This window comes from Sceloporus occidentalis, unplaced genomic scaffold (genome assembly GCF_023333645.1).
Source record: "Sceloporus occidentalis isolate IW3139 unplaced genomic scaffold, rSceOcc1.0.p SCAF_17, whole genome shotgun sequence".
Lineage (NCBI taxonomy): Eukaryota > Metazoa > Chordata > Lepidosauria > Squamata > Phrynosomatidae > Sceloporus > Sceloporus occidentalis.
Window position 1 is genome coordinate 3658373 of NW_028316997.1, and position 9767 is coordinate 3668139.

Consider the following 9767-nt stretch of genomic DNA (forward strand, 5'->3'; position numbering starts at 1 on the left):
TTCAATGGACGATGACTGCACTGTCATATGTCGTATAGTTAGTATGCACTGCATTTATCTACAGCAATTACTTTGTTGGAAGGGGTTAAATGTTTATGAAACATACAGACCTAAATAAGTCATTTGACTGTAGCACCCCAAGTTGTGTGGTTACAGAGATATATAGTTTTATTACAGTGTTGGGGCTGCAAATCCATGTTCTCATGTCTTTGCAATATACCCTAGCAGTATGTCACAGGAAGCCATCTTGGAATTGCTCCCTGGTTTATTACATGTATTATGTATTGAATTGCTGCTCTGCTTATAAAATGACATTGAAATTGTGCATCGTCTGTAAAATAGTTTAGGGCAATATTAATTAAGCTTAGAGATAGTGTTAGGTAGCATAGATTGAAGGGAGGTTTGGCACCTTTAACCTGGGAGAAAAGCCCCATAATATAGTGGCCCACAGCATTTCTCTTATGGTAACAAGGGTAACAATGCCACAAACAAGTTCTGCTTTATACGAACTTAAAAAGAGCAATGAAAGGATACAATCAGAACATAATTGCTGCCAAAAGACTCAACACACCCTGTGGTTGTTTATGGAACTGCATGTAGAACACAGAGAAAAGGGCCTCCCGTGCAGGGATTGCACCATATCACCTTACAATGTGCACAGCAACTATCTTCTGGATTAATGATGTTTAGTGGTATAGTTATGTTAAACAAGTGTTGTCTTCACACTGTTCCTTAAGATGATGAATGGTTTTGTACGAGTAGAAAAACAATTCAAGAGAAGTCCATGTTTAGTTTTATCTATTCCTGATTATGTGTTTATATGATTATTGTTTTGCCAAAAAAAATTGTGCTAGTGCTTTTTCTGAGCTTTTTTTGTTTGTATGTTAATGTTTGCATGCATTGAATGGCCTATACATTCTCCCTGTGGAACCCAGCCTCTATGCATTGAATGACCTATACATTCTCTCTGTGGAACTTAACTTTCTGTTGTTTACACTAAAGCACTAAGATCAGATTTGAATGGGCGCATGTGCTTTGGCAAGTAGTCAAGTAGTCAAAAAATAATATAATGCTCTGAGTAAGTATATGACTGTTGGGTATATACATTAAACACAGAGTTTACAGATGGAATCTGAGTTGCCAGAGTTGGTAAACAGACTGAGAATTGTCATCACAGATGACTCGTGTTGGTCCAAACGCAGCTCATTCCAGTCAGGTCACTTGACACATGATACCTTGTTGGGTTTAATGCCATACCCTCTGTGTTGTGCTGTTCCTCTTAAGTTAAAGAGATAGAAAAGAATCATAACTGTATTCGAGCATGTTGTTGAAATAAGTATCTTTAAACTGTACCAGCAAAGCAATCCTAGACTGTATATTTTTAGGATGCCTGTTAGACACACACCTGTTCAGTTTTCTGCCGTACAACCTGTATTACAAAATGCTTGCCATGGTTGTCACATTTAGATGCACCTCAATTTTTTGGATCACTTGCAAGCCCACATGGTAGCTTTTTAGGAAACTGGTTTCTATTTCAAATACTATTGAAAGACATGAAACCAAAGGACTTCCTTGCCAAGTGACATTAATATTTATTTGTGTCACAGAGTCACAAGTTCATTTCATTAAGAAGAGACAGTGCAGGAGTTTAGTTAATTCATGGAGGTATTAAAATTTGAGGTCAGTCTGAAGGGAAATGAGTTGTGCTTGAGCTGAAGTTACTGAACAGCTTGCTCCCTGTTCAATAAGCACCTATACTTTTTACATATTAAATGGTTAAGCACTGTTTATTAAATTTAAAATAATGGATCTCTTTGGAACTCAGACATCATGGCGGCTCATCCTCTGATAATCTTTCTCATCCAAAAAAACCCCCTATGATACTCTCTTTTAAAATAATGTTTAATGAATAGTTATGTACTAAATGGTGCTCAGATATTATTTTTAATTATCCCTGCTGTTTTAATTTTTTATAAATGATTTTGTCTTCCAGAATAGCCCAAACAGATAGGAAGGGTTGTGGGTAGATAGACTAGTGTCTATATATAGTATAAGTATTGTAAATAACACATATTAGGTACGGGAACATTTTTGTGTAGATAACTTTTGAATTAACTTTTTTCTGTTTTTCAAATTTCTGTTAGCAACACACTTTATGTTAAAAGAAGTATGCAGATAACGCAAGTTTCCACATGTTATGAGACACACAGAGGTTATAGGTCTTTCCCAGCATCAGGGAAGCATTCTCCATGAGTTTCTTTCCAATATGTCTGTGGAAGAGCAGAGGATCACATCCCTAGCCAACCTACTTCTGTGTATATATGTAAATCTATGTATTTCATTTCATATTACACTTTTAATAGTTTCTGTATAATTTTATGGGTACTCATGTTTTATATTCAACTCCAAGTAACATTATTGGGGTGTATGTCACAGAACTGCAGAACATGTTGGCTCTTAAAAGAAAAGATAATACTGCTAATGCTATTGGTAACACATTATATCTATAATATTGTAATACTAAAACCCTAAGGCTATGGCATAAGTCTGCAATAGATTCTACAGGTAACACATGCAATAGGATTAAATATTCATAGTGATGCTAAATTGGACTAATAAGAAGTGTTTATATTGAATATGAGCATTGATGTTCAGGCCTCACTTTTCCCAGTATTACTATGCACTGTAAAGGAGATTGTAAATGTGGACAGCTGCCCTTTAAAACAGAAACAGTCATTATGTTTTATTTGGTACTACTTACAGTATGTTCATATGTCTAAATGAACTATATATTTTTCATTGTTCTTTTTAAATGATATTCAAACAAAAATATATAATGTCCATAGACACTTTGTTAGTAGGACTATAGTTTTTAATGTAGACACTCAAAGTAGACATGTTTACATTGGTTCAGATAGCCTTATCTGGCAATACAGCATATTCTCACATTAACTCTAGTAAAAATTTATTAACAAAAGTTATGTTACAATTATACTAAATATGATGAGTCCCGGGTTTGTAGGCTGTCTTCTTGAGTCACAATTCAGGATGTATCTTGCATGCTGACATCACAAATTAAATATCCTAATTTGTTCACTATAACATATACAGCTGTGCCCTTAAAAAGGTGTTCCATAAATGTAAGAAGGGGGGGGGATTTTTTTAGCTACATCTTTAGCTCCAAGCATCCATTGCACCCCTGAACCTTTAATGATTTTAATTGCTTAACTTGCATATTTCAAATTCTACCCAGAAATGCTATTTGTCATTAGGAGTTACCTCAGAAAATGTTTTAGTATTACTTTCATCTTCTTAGATGTAATTTTTTACCAATGTTGATGTACTGTATGCTCGGTCCCGAAGTACTCATAACTCTTAATGAGGTACAAAATGTGACTTTTTTTATGTATGTGGATTTGCTGTGAAGAAAGAAAAAAATCCTATATTTTCAAATGTAGCTAAATCTCATAGACTTGGATAACATTTTCATTAAAGATCAGAAATAGTATTTTGTTTGGAAACATTAATATGAAAAAATTCTTGGTTTTTTCGGATAAGTGCACAGAAAAGTAAATACAAAGGTCTGTTTAATGTACAAGATTTTACTTACCTATTCATATTGTGATATATTTTAGTTTAAAAAATAATAATGTAGTTTAAAAAAATGATTTTATAGCAATATATATATTTACTGTAGATAATAAACATTTGAAAATATATTTGCATCTATATGTGTGGTTATCAAAATAAAATGTCACTTAATATCTAATATCTTTTAATATTCTTGTATTCTTTGTGCTACTGGGCAGACCATATGTTTACAGGCCTTTACCTAGCGATTGACCATTGACTAAAACTGAACATTTAGCAATCCCTCTTAACATAAGGATAAATAAGCATAGGCACCCATATACCGTGCTTATAAAAAATTGATTAACATGCTGATCTATTAAGAGACACAATACATATACTGTAGGTTGCACTTAGCTTCCCCATTCTACAACTTCACACAGGCTTGCAAAGATAAGGGTCATTGTACAAAATACACTATATGGACAAAAGAATTGGGACACATCCCTTAATTATTGAATTCAGGTTTTGCAACCAGACCCATTGCCACAGGTGTATATAATCAAGCACCTAGCCATGCAGTCTGCATTTATAAACATTTGTGGGAAAAAATGGGTCATTCTGAGGATAATTGCCAAATCAGAAATGTTATCCCTGCTAGATATTCCACGGTCAACTGTAAGTAGTATCATTGGAAAGTGGAAGCGTTTAGGAACAGCAGCAGCTCAGCCATCAAGCAAAGACCATATAAAGTCACAGAGCTGGGTCAGCAAATACTGAGGCACATGGCACATAAAAGTCACCAACGCTCTGCTGATACCTGAAGAATTCCAAACTTCTCCTAGCATTAATATTAGCACAAAAACTGTGCAGCATGATCTTCGTAGAATGGGTTTCCATGACCGAGCACCTGCATGCAAGCCTCACATCACCAAGTCCAATGCCAAGCATCGAATCAGGTGGTGTAAAGCACGCCACCACTGGATTTTAGAGCAATGGAAACATTTGGAGAGACAAATGACGCTTCTTTGGCAGTCTCGATTTGGCAGATGCCAGGAGAATGTTACCTGTCTGACTGCATTATACCAACTGTAACGTTGGATGGAGGAGGGATAATTACTTCCAGTGAATGGAAATCTTAATGCCTGAGCATAGCAAGACATTTTGAACAACACTATGCTTCCAACTTTGTGGAAACAGTTTGAGGAAGGCCCTTTTCTATTCCAGCACAATTGTGCCCCTGTGCACAAAGCAAGGTCCATAAGGACATGTTTGGATAGGTTTAGTGTTGAAGAACTTGACTTGCCCGCACAAACCCCTGACCTGAACCCCATTGAACACTTTTGGGATGAACTAGAGCCAGGACTTCTCGTCCAACACCAGTGTCTGACCTCACAAATGCTTTACTGGATGAATGGGCAAAAATTCCCACGGTAATACTCCAAAATCTTGTGCAAGCTGTTAACGTTGCAAAGGGAGGCCCAACTACATATTAATGTCTATGTATTTAGAATGCAATGTCACAAATGTACTTGTTGGTATAATGGTCAGGTGTCCCAATACTTCTGTCCATATAGTGTATATTTATTTGGCTATACTTTCCAAGAACATTTTAGTTCCCTTTCAATTTCCCTTTCATTGTTTTCCTAAAAAAGTATTGAGTTTGGGCTTCAGTAATATAATTAAACTTTTAATTTGTAAATAGGTTAATTTTCCCTATGAATCTTTTTTTTTTAATTTTTTTGTTTATTGATTTTAAAATTAATAGAAAATAAACATTCATCACTTTTACATACATGTATAAAATATAAATATAGCAAAGGATATAAATACTATTTATACATTAAACAAATTAATATAGCAAATAAGAATGGGAAAAATAAATTAATAAATAAGTAAATAGTATTCTTCTCTGCGAGATCAATTTATCTTCAGTATAAACATATGTAAGGAGGTGGGTATTATTAATGAGCTCTGGTAATCACAGGGGTTGTACAAAGTTGAGTAAATTACACCATGAAGACCAAACATGCAATATAATTGTATATCACCATAATTATCATAAAATCCTTCACAGAAAAATTTAAGGTCTGTTTGCCTTTTTATTTCTGTGTTTTCCAAGTTCTAGCTAACAAGATTTTAAAAGCTGAAATTATATGTATCATTAAAAAGTTTAAAGAAAGATTAATTTGAAGGAGATCCAGATATATTTGTTGATTCTCTGACTTTCTTCCCATCAACTGTTGAGTGAACATGCAGCAACTAAGTCATATTTATGTAATACATATAGAAAATGCCAGATAGGGTTAAAAATGTCAGCATTATTCAACAGAAAATCATTTTCAAGAATCCAGTTCAGTAGATAACATGGATGTTTACCTCATGCAGTGACTTTTCATCTCTTTATAACAAGAAGTTCTGTTCAGCCTATTCAGCATATTCCTGATAATATTTATTGGCACCGTACATTGAAGTGCTTTATTTTGTGACGATAATGCATAGGCTGTGATAACAAAATTAAGGTTACTGATATTGTGACCCAGCATTAATTTCCTTAAAGAGATGTTCTTGGCTCTGTACAGTGCACTTTGGTTTGCCTCCACTGTAAATAAAAGTGAACTGCATTGTAATTACTTTATATTGCTCACCAATGTGGAGTCAAACAATGGAGTGGGAAAAGTTCAATTTTATTCATAGATTGCGCTTTAACAATACATAAAGAGAAGTAATAATAAAGAACCAAATCTGATAAACTTAACTTGAAATAAAAACAATAATTTTAAATTGTGTTAGCACTTGTATGCATATTGCAAGAAACATGCAGTGACATCTAATATGTTCATCGCTGTTTTACAGATTAAAATAACCCAATACATTACTTCAAGGATAAACTATATGTCACTAAATTTGTAAGATTTGTTTATTACCAAACATCATTGGCTTTCACTTTCACAGGGTGGCTTCTTATGTAACCATCTAAAATCAAAACATAAACCAACATAAAATTACTCATGCTACTGGCTGTACTACATATACAGTATTTAGTAAACTTGTGCATTCGCATTCGGGCGAACATGAAAATGAACACGAAGGGTGCATTTTCGTTGTTCAGCCCGAATACCGAACATACGAACATGGTGGCTGCAAAACGTAAACGAAGACACACAACATGAAGAATCTTCATGTTCGTGTTCATCTTCGTCTACTAATCTCCCTGGTCCCTTCCCCATCTAGCCTACCTTTTCTACGCAGCGTCGCAGGGGTTGACGGAAGTGGAAATCCGTAGGTTCGCCGTCATGGGTTAAGGGGCTGTGCAAACGACTCTATTGGTCGCCTGCAGGGTCCTCCTCTGGCATCAACCAATTGGAGGACTCTGCAGGCGACCAATAGGCTCACTCACACGGCCTTTTTAACTCCTTATGGTGAACCTACGGATTTCTGCTCTGCAGTGCTGCGTAGATAACGGGAGCCGAAAAGCCTAGGTTCGCCGTCAGGGGTTAATTTGGCCGGCAGAGAACACTGGTATCCCTGCTCCAACAGTTAAAAGTCCATATGAACCACCAATAAAGTTGCTTGCACGTCCTTTAACCGTTGCCGGCAAAGTTGCTGGACCAGGATTTTAAAAGTCTGTACGAGTGACTCTATTGGTCGCCAGCAGGGGCTCGTCTGGCATCAACCAAAATATACAACCTTTGAGTGTTTTTCTTTTCTTCATCATCCTAATATCTAGTAACTAAAATAAAATACAAAAAAACTAAGAAAAATATATGTTGTAGTCATTTTTGCAACTGTGAATTATTTAATTCTGACATTTTATGTTCACATTTCAGTGCCACAGACACTTTGATTTCACAGACAAATCTGATTTCTCAGAGCTTCTTTATAGATTTTTATAAAGGTCACATGCTCATGGGTAGATAAATTAATATGTCAGCAAGCAGATTAATAAACGGACATTTTAATAAATAAATAACCTTATATTTAGGATAAATGTAACAGCCTTAGAAGTGATAGCGGCTAATATATCGAGGTGATATAAACATGCATGGGATAAAACATAAAGCTATCCTGAATCTAAGATTAAGTACTGATTTAGGTCTGTGTCTTCACATCAGGAAAAACGTTCAAAATGGGCCAAATGGTTCTTATCTGCGGTGGTTAGGCCCAAAGAAGACGATGTTACATAATATAATTTCACGGTAACAAGGTTTGGTACAGATTGGTCACACAATGGGCAATGATGGAATAGCAGAAACACCAACTATATTTAGAATGTTCCCAAGATAAGTATTTGTTTCAGATCTCTAAACATTTTTTTTATTAAAATGAAAGTAATAAAATATATGATTCTATCTGACTCATTCAAAGGGTGTTTGAATAAGTCTGATCGGAACACAAAATCCACCCTTTTGTGATGCTGGGAAACATTTGGCAAGTAGACTTTAATGGAAAAATCCACAAGAGTGAAAAAAATTAATCATAGATAACAGAATTACACAGTTTAGCATTACTGCATTTCTTTAAAGTGATGCTCTGTATACGTATACGTAACTCCCTAAACCTTGTTCCTACTTGAAAACAGATGAATACTCTGACAACCGAAAGCATGTAAGCTCTCAACACATGAGGGAATGAATTGGTCTTGGTAAAGACTTATAACATCTCTCAAGGCCAGGTCTTTTTATTTCTAGTATTGGATGTAGTGTAGAAGTAACAGTAAAGTTTTGTGTACAGTCTGCTATAGCCTTAATCTCAGAGCATATAAAAGCAAGATTATAACAGCTTCTTTAAGTAAGGTTTGTGGGATATCTTTTGGATTTTCATACTGCCTTTTTTCACAATATTTCAGTTTTCATGTATTATTATCATTATTATATGTTTTTTTATTCAGTTCTTAATTGTTGATCAAAACTAAATGAGGCAGCATTTAAGCCTGCTATATTGTGTTGAATATTTCCAAAATAATATTACAAAAGTGAGTTTTTGAAAAACTGATTTTTCCCATTTCTTAATATTTCTTTAACCTTTTACTGTGTTACCTATAGTTTGTTCCATATTTTACCAACACTGCACACTACTCCCTCAATGTGTACCATTTTTTTTGTCTGTATACTCTGTGCCCTAGAAATCCAAACATTTCTCTCACAGTTATCAGTGTGCGAAACCAGAACCTAAAAGCTACAAACATTGCTTTTCTCATAACAGTCACATGCAACAGATTATTTTTGGCAGATCCACACTGTCATAATTATAGTGCAAATTAAATTGGTAAGATCTAAGCATGGGACAAATCATGATCCCTTGAATAAAACTTTTTTTTCTTCTTTTATTATTATTATTATTATTATTATTATTATTATTATTAAGCTATTGCGATTTTTATATTTTTTGGCCACAAAGCTTACTTTCCCATCAACATCTACACAGTGACTGGCTGATAGTAATAGGAGCTGTAATTCAGCAGGAGCACCTGGAAGATAACAATATTGCGTATAGAATACAGCTTCCTGGTGGTTATTTGCTGAATATAAAAATGTAGACTACTAAACTATTCGTTTAGGGGTTTTTTTGTTTAAAAACCTTCACCAAATAATATTTAGGCAGGCAAAATCATGTGCACTGCAGGCTAAATTACAGCATCCCTCATTCACAGCTACCCATGCAAATATTTCATCTAGACATGACACTGCATCACACAGCACATTTTGTCAAATACTTTTTCTAAACTGGAGAGTAGAATGCATATTAGATCATTACATAACATTCATTTTCTTGTTTTTGGGTTCTGTTATGTGAAACTTGCTGCCAAGACAACATTAGCAGTTCTGCATGTGTGGCAAAAGACCTCTTATTAAAAATGTGTTTTCTTTGCAAGGTTCTCCTCATAGAGAAGAAAACAAGATTTCTTGAAATCTCTTCATTAAAAATAATACATAAGCAGAATACATAAGACAATGATAAAAGGTGCTGTTTAACCTGAATTTAACAAGTTTTCTGACTAAATGCAGCATTGGAAACATAATTCATAATACTGTTGAATATCACAATATTCATTATGTTAATTATTATTAACATAAATATTCGTTTGTCCCATTCAGAACAAGAACACTTTTTTGACACATTGCCCACCCTGATATGTTTTAAAAATATGTTTTGATGGGATTAAACCATAAAAGGAGACCGTATTGGCTCGAATA